This window comes from Dendrobates tinctorius, unplaced genomic scaffold, assembly GCF_039654945.1.
Source record: "Dendrobates tinctorius isolate UK_male_01 unplaced genomic scaffold, ASM3965494v1 ptg000366l, whole genome shotgun sequence".
In the NCBI taxonomy this organism is placed as follows: Eukaryota; Metazoa; Chordata; class Amphibia; order Anura; family Dendrobatidae; genus Dendrobates; species Dendrobates tinctorius.
The window spans coordinates 238,576-254,425 of record NW_027362032.1 but is presented as its reverse complement, the minus strand read 5'-3'; positions in this window follow the sequence as shown (position 1 = coordinate 254,425).

Below are 15,850 nucleotides of genomic sequence, written 5' to 3'. Positions count from 1 at the left end.
ATAATAAATTTATAATTAAAATTGATGATCTATCCATCTGGTGAATGTATATTTATGCATATATATATATATATATCTTTTGTTTGTTGTATTTTTGTGTCAAGATATTTATTTAGTGACATTATTATGACGTAGAATACTGGAACAATTTTTTTCCCATATATATATATTTGTATACTTGTTAACTGATTTTTCATATGCTCTTTCCATGTATCACTATTGATTGGGGTTTTGTCATCATAGGGTTAAAGTATGGGAGGACTTACTCTTGATTTTAATTCCCCTTTTTTTTTCATCCCTTCCCCCTCTTCCTTATATATTGGTAGCTTAATTTTCAGTTGGACAGACCATGTAGAAGGCGTTAATTCGCCGAAACGCGTAGTCTGAGAGGCTAACCCCCCTTCCCCTAATCTATTTATCTACTGTCCAGAAGTGTGGATTTATTTTATGATGGACTTTAATAATAAAAATCTTTGCTAATGCAAGAAAAAACTTTTTAAGCAAAATTTTGCAACCTGGATTTTGTCCGCTGGAGTTTAAAGTTACATTTCTTCATTTGAATCTTTCGTGGCTGGCTCCTGCTCTGGTCTCCGTGCAGACTTTCTCCTGGATTGATATTGGATCTCACACACCGGGGTGTACGGGTAAGCTGGCTTTGAAAATCTGGAGTTTTTTTGTATAGATGAATAGCTTATATAATGAGAGGACACAGAGCAAAGGGTATAAATAGTGAGAGAATAAAGAGCTGACAGCGCATTACATCCCTGGAGTACAGATAGGAGATATAAAGTGCAGCCAGTGCTATATGGGATATCCCAGGAATACAGCACAGCCCATATAGTGTAAAGGAGGAGCCATCCTAACAAGAGATGGAGATTACAGATCCTACAGGCGACATGCCGGGAGTGTACAGAGAAAGATGGCAGATTCACCACTATTCCCTCTTACGGGCGTTTCGCCACGTCAGCTTCCTCAGAGGGTACGGATAAGTGTTTCCAACACACCAAGGTCCGGCACTAATCCAGGCAAGGGAAGTAACTCTGGGGTAAAGTGGGGGTGTTCCTAAAGGAATTGGGGCTGTTCCCAGGTCACATCTTCCCCAGTGAAGCAGGAGGATCAGGATGAAAACCTGTTGGTAAGACCAAGATGGATAATGCTGCATAGAGCCATCTGGTAGCGATCAATCAGGTAAAGTGATAGTGAGGGGGATCCGGAAACAAAACAATGCAGGTGAAAAGAGCCAAATGTGACCCCACCAAGTAACCAGTGAAAGTGCAAATGTGCAACGGGTAAGAAAAGAGAATAAACAGTGATATGGTAAAGATATAAAGAGAAAAGCAGCTTAATAACAGTGATGGATAATAACATCTATGGGAAGTGTTTGTGGTGAAGTGTATACACTCCTAGAAATGTTTCCTCTACAATATAGAGATATAAATGATCAGTATTAGGACGTGTAACAAAGAGGAATCTGTTATTATATAGAGAGAATGTAATGAGCAATAAATGACGGGAATAATCGGGAATGAAATTGTTATTAATAATATAATGAGATCCCAGCACCTGACACTTCCCGGGATATATGGGCTTATATTAGAATCCCAATTACCAACTGGAAAGATAACAACAAAGGGAAAAGGGCGGAACAAAAAACAAGCCCCAAACACCTCATAACCCACAATGTAAGGGCAGAAAAATACCGGAAATATAAGTTTCTATTCACACTGCAATATTAGTCACCTATAATCTGTGTCTCTCCCAGAAGAGAAGTCATCACAGTGTCATTCCCCGTAATAACCGTATAGAGGAGGAAATGATGGCGGAGAGAGCGTCCATTGTTAGAATAGTGGGGAGACACAGATGGGGTCCAATGCTCCTGACTGTCCGGATGTCTAGAGGATCGTCACCATCGGAGAGTAAAGTGCAGATCGGCGATCTTGTGACCGTTGTATTATGGGGAAATAAAAAACAAATAAGACACATTGAGATCAGAGAAAACTGTTTTATGTAATAAAGAGTGTAGAGAACGAATTCCACCAAACCCCCTATAGGAAAGGTGTTAAAGAAATGGTTAATCTTAGTTCTCTAAAATTCAGAAAATAACTGAAAAACAACTTATAACCCATGACACTATTTAATTGTTATCATCTGTCTACGTGGTTAGATAATTCTGCCAGTGGTCAGTTCCAAATTCCCCTCTCATTCCCAGAATGTCAAGGCCAACTATTTATCTGGCCAAAAAGTACTAACGGATACGGTTCCACGAATTGTTAAATTGACATAAGGGAAATGCCATAAATCCCACGTACTCCCCACACCCTCAATTAAATATATCTTATAACACATAATATACTCTGACATTTCTGTTATATAACTATCGTTCTTGCCAATTATTGTGTAAGCTATCCACCATTTTGTTAATTATAACACAACGTTACGGAAGTATCCATATTTGTTCATTTCCTCTGTGATCCTATAAAAGATGCACCCATCTTAATAAAGGATGAGATTAACTTGAAAGACAAGCAACCTGTGTCTCTCTTTTTATTTCTCCACTCCTAGGATCCTAGGTAAGAGAAGCTCTAAGTGAGCTTTACCCGAGGTTGGTGACGAGAGAAATAATCCCGATGCTGACAACTTGGAGGCCCACAGCGGGATTGCATTCCCCTTTATCGATTTGGACTGAAAAAGATTGCCTTGCTTTGTCGGAGGGAGAGCAGAAAGGAGGACCCAGGTAAGTGAGCATTTTTGCTCGCATCCTTTCTTGTCTCCCTCGGACAAGGTAGGTAGGTCAGTCTGTCTGGATCTTTGAATGGGAATCCCCTCGGGTAGCAAAATTTAAATTTATTTTATATATGTCTCTTTGCTTTAAACTATTTTGTTTTGTGTTTTTGTTTGTTGTTGCATATTTGCACTTGTTTATCTGTCTAAAAATACTAACCAGCTTAACATTCTAATATTGTGTGCTTAATTGTTGTTGCAAAGCAAAGACTGGGCAACAAACTAAAAGTGCTGCTAAAAATTTTCCTTTTCTAGATAATCTTAAATCTTAAAAAGGAGTGTGAGAGTGTGAGTTGTATGTTGTATGCAGTATGCAGAATTGAAAATAAAAAGTTATGTTGTGTTATACATGTTCCACCCTTCTCACTTTGATTGCTATTTTGGTTTTTCCTTGGTTGGTGGATTATGTTATTATGTGTTTCTGTTGCTTTGCCAGTTGCTAAGTAGTAAAAGGATAAGTAAGTAGTAAAAGGATAAGAATTGGTTGATTTTTTGGTGTGAATCTGCAAAAATAAAATTAAAGGATTATCAAGGGAAATTTGATAAATGTCCTGTGCTCAGTGTGTTCAAAGCATAGTTATAAAGAGTTTGCAGACAGAGGCGACCCCACGTTATTGGAAGTCTGAGGAAAAGATCACTGGAGGAGTCGGCTGGTGGGCAGCCATAACGTGGCTTGGATCTGTGAGAGTGTATATATTGACTATAAATATTCATTTTAGAGTGCCTCGAGATACCCCGGTCAATTGTGAGATAGCGGAGATATTGCAAAGATTTGGAAGTGCAGGAGCCAGTTACTGCCCGGTGGCTTTGAGACAGTTTGAGATGAATACTAGTCTGTGAAGTGTACGTATTACATGCCATGTGAAAATTGTTTGTGTTCGGTTACTATAGTTGAAAAAGAGTGAGAAGATTAAGGTCTGATTGGTTTTTGGAAAGAATACATTTGACGCCAGTTGTTCCCCATCAGTACAGAAGAGCAAATAAGCTGTATATTCTCTTGTCATGTAGTGCCACACCCACATGCACTATTGAAAAGTTGGTCATACATCTTAGAGACTAGATGGTACATGCCAAGCTGGCAAGATTTAGTTTCTCATGAATATTATTTTGATTTCTTTGAAACAGATTCAGGAATAGATTTGGCATGCTCAGAGTCTAGCGAGAATTCAGGTTCTGATTCTGATGTATGAGGAATATGTAGGGCTTGCTTTTGGAATAATATTGTTTGTAGCGACATAGTTACCTGTTCTACAAGGTGTGTAGTAGAATCAGGACAGAACAGAAAGTACAAGTTCAGCTTGTTACCTTGGAAGCAGAGATTGCTGGGCATCATAACCGTCCAGTGGGATCCTGCTAGTATAGATATCGGAGCTGAAGTTAGGAGTAGCTAACCTTGACAGCTACCGATACAGATAGTCAGAGCTGAAGATAGGAGTAGGTAACCTTGACAGCTTCTGATACAGATAGTCAGAGCTGAAGATAGGAGTAGCTAACCTTGACAGCTTCTGATACAGATAGTCAGAGCTGAAGATAGGAGTAGCTAACCTTGACAGCTTCCGATACAGATAGTCAGAGCTGAAGACAGGAGTAGCTAACCTTGACAGCTTCCGATACAGATAGTCAGAGCTGAAGATAGGAGTAGGTAACCTTGACAGCTTCTGATACAGATAGCCAGAGCTGAATATAGGAGTAGCTAACCTTGACAGCTTCTGATACAGATAGTCAGAGCTGAAGATAGGAGTAGCTAACCTTGACAGCTTCCGATACAGATAGTCAGAGCTGAAGATAGGAGTAGGTAACCTTGACAGCTTCTGATACAGATAGCCAGAGCTGAAGATAGGAGTAGCTAACCTTGACAGCTTCTGATACAGATAGCCAGAGCTGAAGATAGGAGTAGCTAACCTTGACAGCTTCCGATACAGATAGTCAGAGCTGAAGATAGGAGTAGGTAACCTTGACAGCTTCTGATACAGATAGTCAGAGCTGAAGATAGGAGTAGCTAACCTTGACAGCTTCCGATACAGATAGTCAGAGCTGAAGATAGGAGTAGGTAACCTTGACAGCTTCTGATACAGATAGTCAGAGCTGAAGATAGGAGTAGCTAACCTTGACAGCTTCTGATACAGATAGCCAGAGCTGAAGATAGGAGTAGGTAACCTTGACAGCTTCCGATACAGATAGCCAGAGCTGAAGATAGGAGTAGGTAACCTTGACAGCTTCCGATACAGATAGTCAGAGCTGAAGATAGGAGTAGGTAACCTTGACAGCTTCTGATACAGATAGCCAGAGCTGAAGATAGGAGTAGGTAACCTTGACAGCTTCTGATACAGATAGTCAGAGCTGAAGATAGGAGTAGCTAACCTTGACAGCTTCCGATACAGATAGTCAGAGCTGAAGATAGGAGTAGCTAACCTTAACATCTTCTGATTAAGATAGCTTTTTGTTATGGGTATTAAATTTACCAGGCCAGGATGAAACATGGATCCAAGATATAAAATGAGGGATCTGGTACGCTTGGGCAAAAAGTGGTGAGAAATGCTACAAAAATTTTAGAGCGAGCAGGAATGCCAAAGAATAGGTGTTTGGATGTTGAGAGATGGAAGCAATTTAGCAGAGAACATGATAAATGGATTGAGAAACATGGTTATGAGGAGCAGGTGGCCGCACGGATGAGAACAGCTGAGCAGCATGATCCATATTTTAATACTGATAATGATGGTGATGAGAGGGAGTTCACCCAGAACAGGAGAAGGAGAAATCAAATAGCGCAGGGACGAGCAGCAGCCCCTCCTTTACAGCGACAGCCTGTGTCCGCAGCTCCCTCCGCCCCTTTGAGTGAGAGTAGGGAAATCTCTCTTAGTGACTCAAATGTTACCAGTAGTTGCAGTCCTACAAGGGACAGAATCGTTAGTGAAAAAGGCATAGAATCCATGTCCACTGAGGCAGCAGTTTCCACTCCAATGGCTAGTACTGTGCCTTGTTTCTTCACCATCATTTTTGTCCCCACCAGACCTTCACATGTCAGGACTCCGTTCTGGTCAGATACCGGTGATTTACCAGACACCAGGAGCCCCATTCATTCAGTATGTGGTGGAGAGAATGATTTCTCCTGCATCTCCAATGCAGATGCGGTCGAGCCCCCTTACTTTTGAGTCTTCTCCTCCTACATATTCGGTTACCAGTCAATATCCTGCGCTTTCAAGGGGGTCCCCAGATAGTTTTTCCACCCCAATAAAAAGTTCTGGTCAGGGGGAGCTGGAGGTCTCAGGGAGAAGTGGGGATGATTTTAATTTACAAATATCACCCAGCCCCTCCCAAAGTAGCCCCCAGGTAGCGAAGTTAAAGCTAATTAGGAAAAATAATGAGTGGAGATGTGAGGACAATCACCAACAGTAAGGATACTCAGGGTTATTCAAATAGAGCTATGAGATCCCTTACTTGGATTTGTAGTAGGTGTAATAAACCGCAGGAGAAGGGAAAGGCAGAATGTGATTTTTGCAGTAGGGCTGAGAGAAATACTACAGTCAGCAGCTTCCCTGTGATAACTCAAACTATGAGCAGACCAACAGATGACGGAGAGGATGAGGCGAAAATAGATACCACTACTTGGTATAAGCCATGGAGCAGATCTGAACAGTTAGCCATGGCAAACAGCTTCACTGATCCCTATAAGAATCCTTTAGGATTCTATAGAGCAGTGGAAGGGGTCGCTGATAATTATGACGCAGCTTGGAATGATCTGGAAATATTGTGTCGAATATCTGTTGGAGAGCCTCTGCTTGAGAAAATAAGGGCAGTCCCTGCAGATACTAACATAATTCAGGAAGTTCCAGAGGATAAGAAAACTAGAGAATCAGGGCGACAATTCATAGCAAGGTTACATGTGGTAGCCAAGAAGCTAACAGAAGAGTTGACTTCAGGGTTACCTGAAGTATTTCAGGAATTAGATGAGCCTATTGACAAGTTCCATGCCAGGTGTGCAGCAGCGTTCACAGACCATGACTATGACCTGAAAAATCCTGGGGAAGCTAGGTTTCTAAAAAACATGTTCATAACTGGATTAAGAGAAGACCTGAGAGCTGAAGAGATGAAAGTAAGACCTGAATGTGTATTTGCCACAGTGGAAAATTCTCTTCCCGTATTCCGGGGGATAGAAGCCCAAATTAATAATCGTAAAGTAAAAAAACAGCAGAAACCAGTGCCTGTCATGGTAAATATACCTGTTATTGATCCCAGCAATGCCTTCTTCTCGGTGCCAATTGATGAGGAGAGCCAACTGCTGTTTGCTTTTACACATGCTGGCAAGCAGTACTGTTGGACACGGTTGCCTTAGGGGGGAGCTACTTCCCCCTCTGTGTCCTCTGAGGCAATGGCTGGAATCCTCCTTTCTTGGCACCCTGAAAGGGAAGATGTGCAGCTGTTATAGTATGTGGATGATTTACTTCTTTGTACCCCAGATAGACAGGTGTGTCTAAAGGAAACTGCTTCATTACTGATATTTTTATATCATGAATGATGCAAGGTGTCAAAGGACAAATTACAGGTAGCAAAGGAAAAGGTCATTTTCTTGGGACATTGCATTTCATCTCAATTAAAACACATAACACCACAAAGGAAGCAGGCCATAAGCCAAGCCATTGAGCCCACTTCGGATACTAGACTGAGAACATTCTTGGGATTGATTGGTTACTGCAGAGAGTGGGTTCCTGCTGCATCACAAATGATGCAACCTCTCTTTGATGTGCTATCTGCATGCAATAAAGGGCAGCCGTACCAGCTGACCCCGGAAGCCAAAGAGGGGTTCAGAGACCTAAAGGAGGCCATTGTCTCTGCACCCGCCCTTGGAATCCCAAACTATGCCCTGCCTTTCCGTTTGTACTGTCATGAATCTGGGGGACATGCTAAGGGGGTGCTTACACAACAACATGGAGGGAAGCATCGCCCCCTAGGATACTATTCAGCCAAACTTTACACAGTGGCACAAGGAGCTCCAACATGCATCAGAGCAGTCGCTGCTTGTGCAATACTGAAGGAAAAAGTTGCAGACTTGGTGCTGGACAATCCTTTGGAAATTCTAGTACCACACTCTGTGCAGGAGCTGCTGCTCCAGGCAAGGACAAAACATTTGTCCATGAACAAGTTAACAAAGTACGAAGTGGCTCTGCTTGCACCTCCAAATGTGACTATAAAAAGGTGTACAGTTCTGAACCCCGCTACTGTGTTACCAGACACTGATAATTCAGAATTAATTGAAGCTCAGCATGACTGCTTTGAGCTCATGGAGGCAGAGACACAACCACTTGCCAATGTGCAAGAGACACCGATTTCCAATGCAGACCTAGAGCTGTATGTGGACGGATCACGGTTTTACCAAAATGGTGTACCTCACACAGGGTATGCCATTGTAGATCAGCATGAGGTGGTGAAGAGTGAAGCACTGCCAGCCGAAATGTCTGCACAGGAGGCTGAATTGAAAGCACTCGCTGAGGCGTGTGTAATCGCTGAACATTTGACAGAAAATACTTTCACAGATAGCCGCTATGCATTTGGCATCTGCCATGATTATGGTCCCATATGGAAGAGCAGACAGTTTGCTGGTTCCTCTGGTAAGCCCATTAAAAATGCAGAATTGGTGGCCCAGCTCCTTAGAGCATTGGAGCTGCCAAAAAAAGTTGCTATAGTGAAAGTGCAAGCTCACACTAAGGAGCGCACTAAGGAAGCTGAAGGTAACAACCGAGCTGATATTGCAGCCAAGGCTGCTGCTTTGTCCCCTCTTCCCACAGGAACATACACTGTACAGGTGTCGGGGGAGGTGGATCTTCAATTACTCCAGAGCCTGCAAGACCAGGCCTCTGCACCAGAAAAGGAGGGATGGCAAAGGCACGCAGGCGTGAAGGAAGATGGATTGTGGAGAGCGGATGGTAGGTATTGTTTGCCCAGGGCATTGTTCCCTATGGTGTGCTCCCTCTCCCACGGACTGACACACCAATCCAAGGATGGAATGGTAAGCCAGGTAAAAGCAAGTTGGGTCGCACCAGGGTTCCATTATGCTGCTACAAAATTCGTACAGGGATGTGTAATCTGTGCATGCCATAATGTGGGAAAAACAGTGAAGGTGCCACCAAAGTGCACCCCCAGGCCATTGTACCCTTTTCAGCGACTGCAGATTGATTTCATTCAGCTTCCAAGGGAAGGCAACTATGAATACGTGCTGGTATGTGTGGATCTTTTTTCCAACTGGCCAGACGCATGGCCCTGTGCTCATGCAAATGCACGCACTGTGGTTAAAAAGCTAACTTCAGAAGTTGTTTGCAGATTTGGAGTACCAGAGGTAATTGAAAGTGACCGAGGTAGTCATTTCACTTCACAGGTGTGCCAAGGAATCACCCGAGCCTTAGGGATGGAACAATCATTTCACACTCCCTATCATCCTCAGAGCAGTGGTAGGGTGGAAAGGTTGAATGGTACACTGAAATTGAAAATTCAAAAAGCAATGGCAGAAACAGGTAAACCATGGACTGAGTGTCTTCCCATTGCATTGTACACTGTTAGGGTAACTCCCAACCGAAAGACAAGTTTAAGTCCATATGAGGTATTGTTTGGGAGCCCTCCCAAGACAGGATTGTACTTTCCCCAGCAGACGCAGGCCTCTCATTCAAATATGACGGCCTATGTGGGCGCATTACAACAGGTATTGCAGCAAATTCATACGCGTGTTTTCAGTTCCCTTCCAGATCCGTCCTCCTTATCAGGCTCGCATGACCTAAAGCCTGGAGATTGGGTGGTGACGTGAAAGCACCTGAGGAAAAGTCTGGATCCTCGCTTTGAAGGACCCTACCAGGTCCAGCTGACCACGCCTACATCTGTTAAGCTGGAGGGAAAAACCACCTGGATTCACGCTTCTCACTGCAAAAAGTTTCACAGAAACTAAAAAGGATGGAATTTGGGAAGTACTATCCATTCTTGCTTCTCACTGTGATATTATCTATACAATGTAAAAACGATAATGATGTCTTTGATTTTTGGGATAATGAGGTATCAAAACAGTGGGCTAATAAATTTGTCCAGTACCATAGCTATATTGCCCAAGTCCGAAATTTATCCAACTGTTGGATCTGTTCACATGCCCCCATTGCTGCAAAAACTATGCCATATTTCGTAACTCCACTGACAGAGGAGGAGCTGTTCAGAGGAAAGTGTTGGGAAATGCGGGCCCTCAATCTGGCTGAGCAGCAGAGTGAAACTTCTGCTGCCTTGCCTATTACTGGTTGGACAACAGCCGTGGTTCCAAATAAATCTTACCAGAAAACAGGAACCTGTAAATAAGCGACCAATCAATTTGTTTGAATGTAAGGAATATGATGGAAACTGGGGAAACAAGGCTACTGATAAAAATTATATAGGAAAGGTGACAGATCAGGAGCGAAAACTTAGTTTCGTGGTAAAAACCCCTTTTTCTTTGGGAGATAAGCAAATTTGTAGTGACCAAGTGTGTTTAGAACGATTCCTACATGATACTGTTTGGACCAGGAATCATTTTTTTCTTTATGGTAATACAGCACAATGTACAGCAAGAGAGGCGGTTCATGTAGATGAGGAAACCGGAGAAGGTCATTATGGAGATGGGGCAGCTGAGATGTCCATAAGCATTAATACAGACCCAGAATGTCAGCCATTACGATATTATAGGGCAGTCACTACAGATTTAGACAACTCCTGGTGCCTCTACACTGCCACCACCCGGTTGGTTTCAATAGCAATAGCTTTCCTCAATGAATTTCAGTTTGAATTACCGAAAGGGGGTTTATATAGTCTGCGGGAGCAATGTGTATAGGTGGATTCCTAAAGGAGCTGAAGGTGCATGTACACTGGCTAGGATAGAGCCGGCCACCTGGGTATGGAATGAGAATGACTTCCCTTATAAAAATGTCCCTGGTCACATGATAGCAAAGCGTAGTGCACCTTCTCCTAGCCACCCAAGCATTTAATGCACACCCCATGGTATCTTAAGACCGGAATGGTCCTCACTGGTCCTCTGGGAGTTATGTTCGGAACTCTAAGAAATGCTCAGATGATAGAAGAATTGGGTGATATTTTTGATAATGTGACTGAGTATTTATTTGATGCCATCAATGTAGGATCTGCTTATATGAGGTAGCTCATTGTCATAACCAACCAACACTCTATGGTGCTCGACTATCTCACAGCATCTCAAGGGGGATTCTGTCAGGTAGTGGGACCCGCCTGCTGCCACTATATAGATCCGTCCGGACTGATGAGAGTCACTCATGACATAGAACAAGCTAGGCTGATAAAGGAAGGAATACGGAAGGTTAATTCCCTGGAGGACCTGCCCCTCCCTGAATGGCTCGCATGGTTAAATCCTTTGAATTTGTTTAAAGGGATAGGCGGATGGATATCAGGAATAATTCATTTCCTAATTCAAGCAGTTTTTGTAATATTGGTTATTGCAGTAATGATAAGATTATTTGTTTTACTCATAAAGAAATTCTTGGCTCTAATTGTAAATGTTTTCCAGGTAAACGTAGTGATTCAGAGATCAAGCAAACCCAAGTGCTGACGACCTTCATAACCACCGTCCAGCGTGAATGTACATTCTGCAACAAGCAAACTGCAGTGGACCTGGCTGATTGTCTGCATTGTGGAAAACCACTGGTCTGAACAAAGCCAAAGACAAGAACTTTACAAAGAACTACAACAATGAAGATTACATGCATTATGGATTTTAAATGACTAACACTTTCTGATGAATAAAGATATAAGAATACATATATACTAATATATCAAAATATACGTTACCATGTATTACAGTAATTATGTATTCGCTATATCTTAACATATTACACACAAGACAGACATAACTCCCCTAATAAAGTCTGTATTCCTCTGAGATAGGGCAATAAGTAGAAGAGAAGTAGGGAAAGGAGGTCTGATTCTCAAGTATAATCTGAATGGATACACAGCAGGACTGGTGTCCCATGATATACATAGGACAAGCCGTGTATTTTGTGAAGTAGGGTTATCTTGCAGGCCTCGGAAAAAGGCAAGGGCAGATAGAGGTAGGTAGACAGATAAAAAAGAGGGGAGTTGTTAAAGAAATGGTTAATCTTAGTTCTCTAAAGTCTCGAAAAATATCAGAAAAACAACTTCGTAACCCATGACACCATTTTAATTGTTATCATCTGTCTACGTGGTTAGATGCTTTTGCCAGTGGTCAGCTCCAAATTCCCCCTTCTATATTTCAATAATGTCTAAATATGCCGAGGCCAAGTATCTTCTTGGCCAAAAAGCACTAACAGGATATGGTTCCACGAATTGTTAAATTGACCTAAGGGAAATGCCAAAACCCCCACATGTTCCCGTCACCTCCAATTAAATTATATCTCATAACTCATGATATAGTTGACATATCATTATAAAACTTATCTTTCTTGCCAATTATTGTGCAATCTTATCTGTATTTTGCCAATGGTTACACAATGTTACGGAATTGTCCATATTTGTCCATTTCCTTTTCTGGTTTACTATAAAAGATCAAGCCTGCCCCTTTAATAAATGAGATTTACTTGATAGACAAGCAACCTGTGTTTCTCATTTTATTTCTCCACTCCTAGGTTCCTAGGTATGAGAAGCTCCACCTGAGCTCTACCCGAGGTTGGTGACTAGAGAAAAAATCCCGACGCTGACAATAGAGACCCACATTAAATTGCACCTGAATGAAGGTAACCCAGTCTGATATATGCTGCAGGTAAAAGTAAATGATCTCAATGTCAGCACGATTAAATAATATCACGGCTGAGAAAGTACTAGAGGATTGCTGCATAAATCCATAAAGGTTCAACACAAAGGTAAAAAAGGGTAATACCTATGAAAACGCTGATGCCGGGTCTCTGGTGAATGTGAATGATGCGACCTCCCTCACCCCAACACGTGTTTCGCACTAGCTTCTTCCAAGGGTGTGTCTATGTGGTGGGCCTTGTGGGTTTAACTATACCCGGGAACCAATCAGAGAGCATCATAAGGTAATGAAGGCGTGAACTATCTGTGACATCACGAAACACCTCTTATGGCCCATGCCTAGATCTGCCCTGATGTATGAATCACTTCCCAATGATGCGCTCCCTTAGACTCCAAGCTGACATGCAAGAGGTCTAAGTGTGGAGCACTCATGGAAGCGAGCACCAATGCCTAAACTGTGCAGGCGCACCTAGTGTTCGAGATACAGTGATCACCAAAACATTGTGTCTAATAAAATGACTAAAAAGAGGGGTTTATAAATTTCATATATAATGAATTATGTGCTCTTATTGACAGGCTCAATCAAACTGAGATCAATGTGAAACCTTTAAATATGGAAGAAGTCTGGAATTTCTAGATATTTTTATTTCTGCCTCTCCTGACGGTCATCTGAATACCGATATTTTTCGTAAGCAAACAGCAACTAATTCCTTTTTGCTGGCACAATCTTCACATCCGAGATCTATGATAAATGGAATACCGATTGGTCAATTCCTTCGGGCATAAAGAATGTGTTCAGATGATCAAGCATTTGAAAAACAGTCTGAAGATCTTGTCAGAAGATTTCTAGAAAGAGGCTACAGCAAGAGATCAATTAAGCGGGGATATTGGAAAGCTTCAAAAATGAGCAGGGACCAACTTCTCTATGGGCAATCCACAAATAAGAATCATCAAACATGGATACGGTACGTTTTATCTCTACTTTTAATGGCCAATGGAAAGGTCTCGCGGAGATAGTCCATAAACATTGGCACACTTTACTAATAGATCCGATTCTGAAGCAATTACTTCCATCTACCCCGAATTTTGTGGCCAGAAGATCTAAAAATTTGAAGGACATCTTGGTGCATAGCCACTACGTTTCAGACACTAATAAAAAAAGAGCAAAGAAAAATACGGGTAAACCCGTTTTTTTCCCATGTGGCATTTGCAAGGGATGTCTTAATTTGGTAAAAACAAGCACTTTTCAGAATCAGGATGGGTCCAAAACTTTTGAAATAAGAAGGCATATCAATTGTTCCTCCCAGGGTGTTATCTATCATGCCCAGTGTCCGTGTGGGAAGATCTAGGAGGGTCTTACCACACGTGAACGTAAGATCAGAACCCGTGAGCATGTGAGGGACATTGAAAAAGCCAAGAACATTCCAGATGACTCCCTTTTGAAAACCTTGCCTAGGCATTTTAAACGTTACCATCAATGTAATGCAAGTGGTTTGATGATTAAGGGAACAGATCAAGTTGTTTTGGATATCAGAGGGGGAGATCTATCTAAGATCCTTGCCCAAATAGAAAGCCAATGCATACATCGGCCGGGCACGCTGAGTCCGTTGGGCCTTAACGAAAATGTAGGTTTTGCCTCTTTTTTGTAGAGATCTATTGTTTGCGGCATCTCTTTATGGGGTGGGGTTTATTTTATTTGGCTTTCCTTATGCCTGTGCTTGTTCCTATCTGTTCCCTTTCTTCCACATGATCATTTCCATTGGGATATTCCACACTTTAGAGGAGACCTTTCCTGTTATAAGAAGAATCGTTGAGGGAAGAATTATACTAGGTGGACTAATAATTACTCTGTGTATTGTGCATGCTCATTCCAATGTACAGGACGATATCTGGGCTATAGTTGATATCCTTTTGGCCTGCTTTTCAGGGATTCCAGCTTTATTATATGTTTTGTATTATTATTCCTATTCTGCATTTGATGGGGAATAGGGAATTATTAGTCTAATTGTTACATCCTTCCATCAGGGTTTTGGTAGATTCTGTGAGAGCATGCTTAGATAAGTGTGAATTCTATTACTAGGTTTTTCTAGTCTCCTTTCTACCCAATTTTTTCCTTTCATTTTTTCTTTTTCTTCCTTTTTTTGCCGCGTGGAATATTTGTATTGGAATTTCCCTGTGGTCATTCTAATTATTGATATAGGGTGTTAGTTTTTTCTGTAACCATTCCACTCCTTCTTGTGACTATCTTTGCACCATAAACACTATTGAATATATAACATTATATAATTATCACATACATGGTAAAGGAATAAAGATGAATTCCGAGTCATTATACTGCGGTTCTAGTTCATTTTATTATAATTGCACTATAGGCACTTTTACACTTTAATAATTATAATATATTATTTTTTTACTAAAATCATTATATATGAAATTTATAAACCCCTCTTTTTAGTAATTTTATTAGACACAATCTCTTTGTGATCCCTGTGTCTCGAACACTAGGTGCGCCTGCACAGTTTAGGCATTGGTGCTCGCTTCCATGAGTGCTCCACACTTACACCTCGTGCATGTCAGCTTGGAGTCTAAGGGACGCATCATTGGGAAGTGATTCCTACATCAGGGCAGATCTAGGCATGCGCCATAAGAGGTGTTTCGTGATGTCACAGATAGTTCACGCCTTCATTACCTTATGATGCTCTCTGATTGGTTCCTGGGTATATTTAAACACACAAGACCCACCACGTAGACACGCCCCCGGAAGAAGATAGTGCGAAACACGCGTTGGGGTGAGGGAGGTTGCGTCATTCACATTCACCAGAGACCCGGCATCAGCGTTTTCATAGGTATTACCTTTTTTACCTTTATGTTGAACCTTTGTGGATTTATGCAGCAATCCTCTAGTACTTTCTCAGCCGTGATATTAGTTAATCGTGCTGACATTGAGGTCATTTACTTTTACCTGCAGCATATATCAGACTGGGTTACCATCACTCAGGTGCCATTTAATGTGGTCTCTATTACATTCAGAGTGAGCTGCCTGTGGTGTTGTCACAGATTATTTCCACACAGTATTTTTGTATTTTTTTCAGTCACGATATATTCAGTTATTTTGACACTGAGGTTATTTAATTAAGTTACATATATCGGGCCTGATTTATATTCAATATATTTTTTAATACTGTGGTGTGAATATTCTCTACATTTATAGAGATATTCTACTCCTGTTGGAAATTATATATAATTACTTATGTGCAAGGATTCACATTTGTTTGTGCGACTATAATAACTAATGGCATGAATGTTTTGA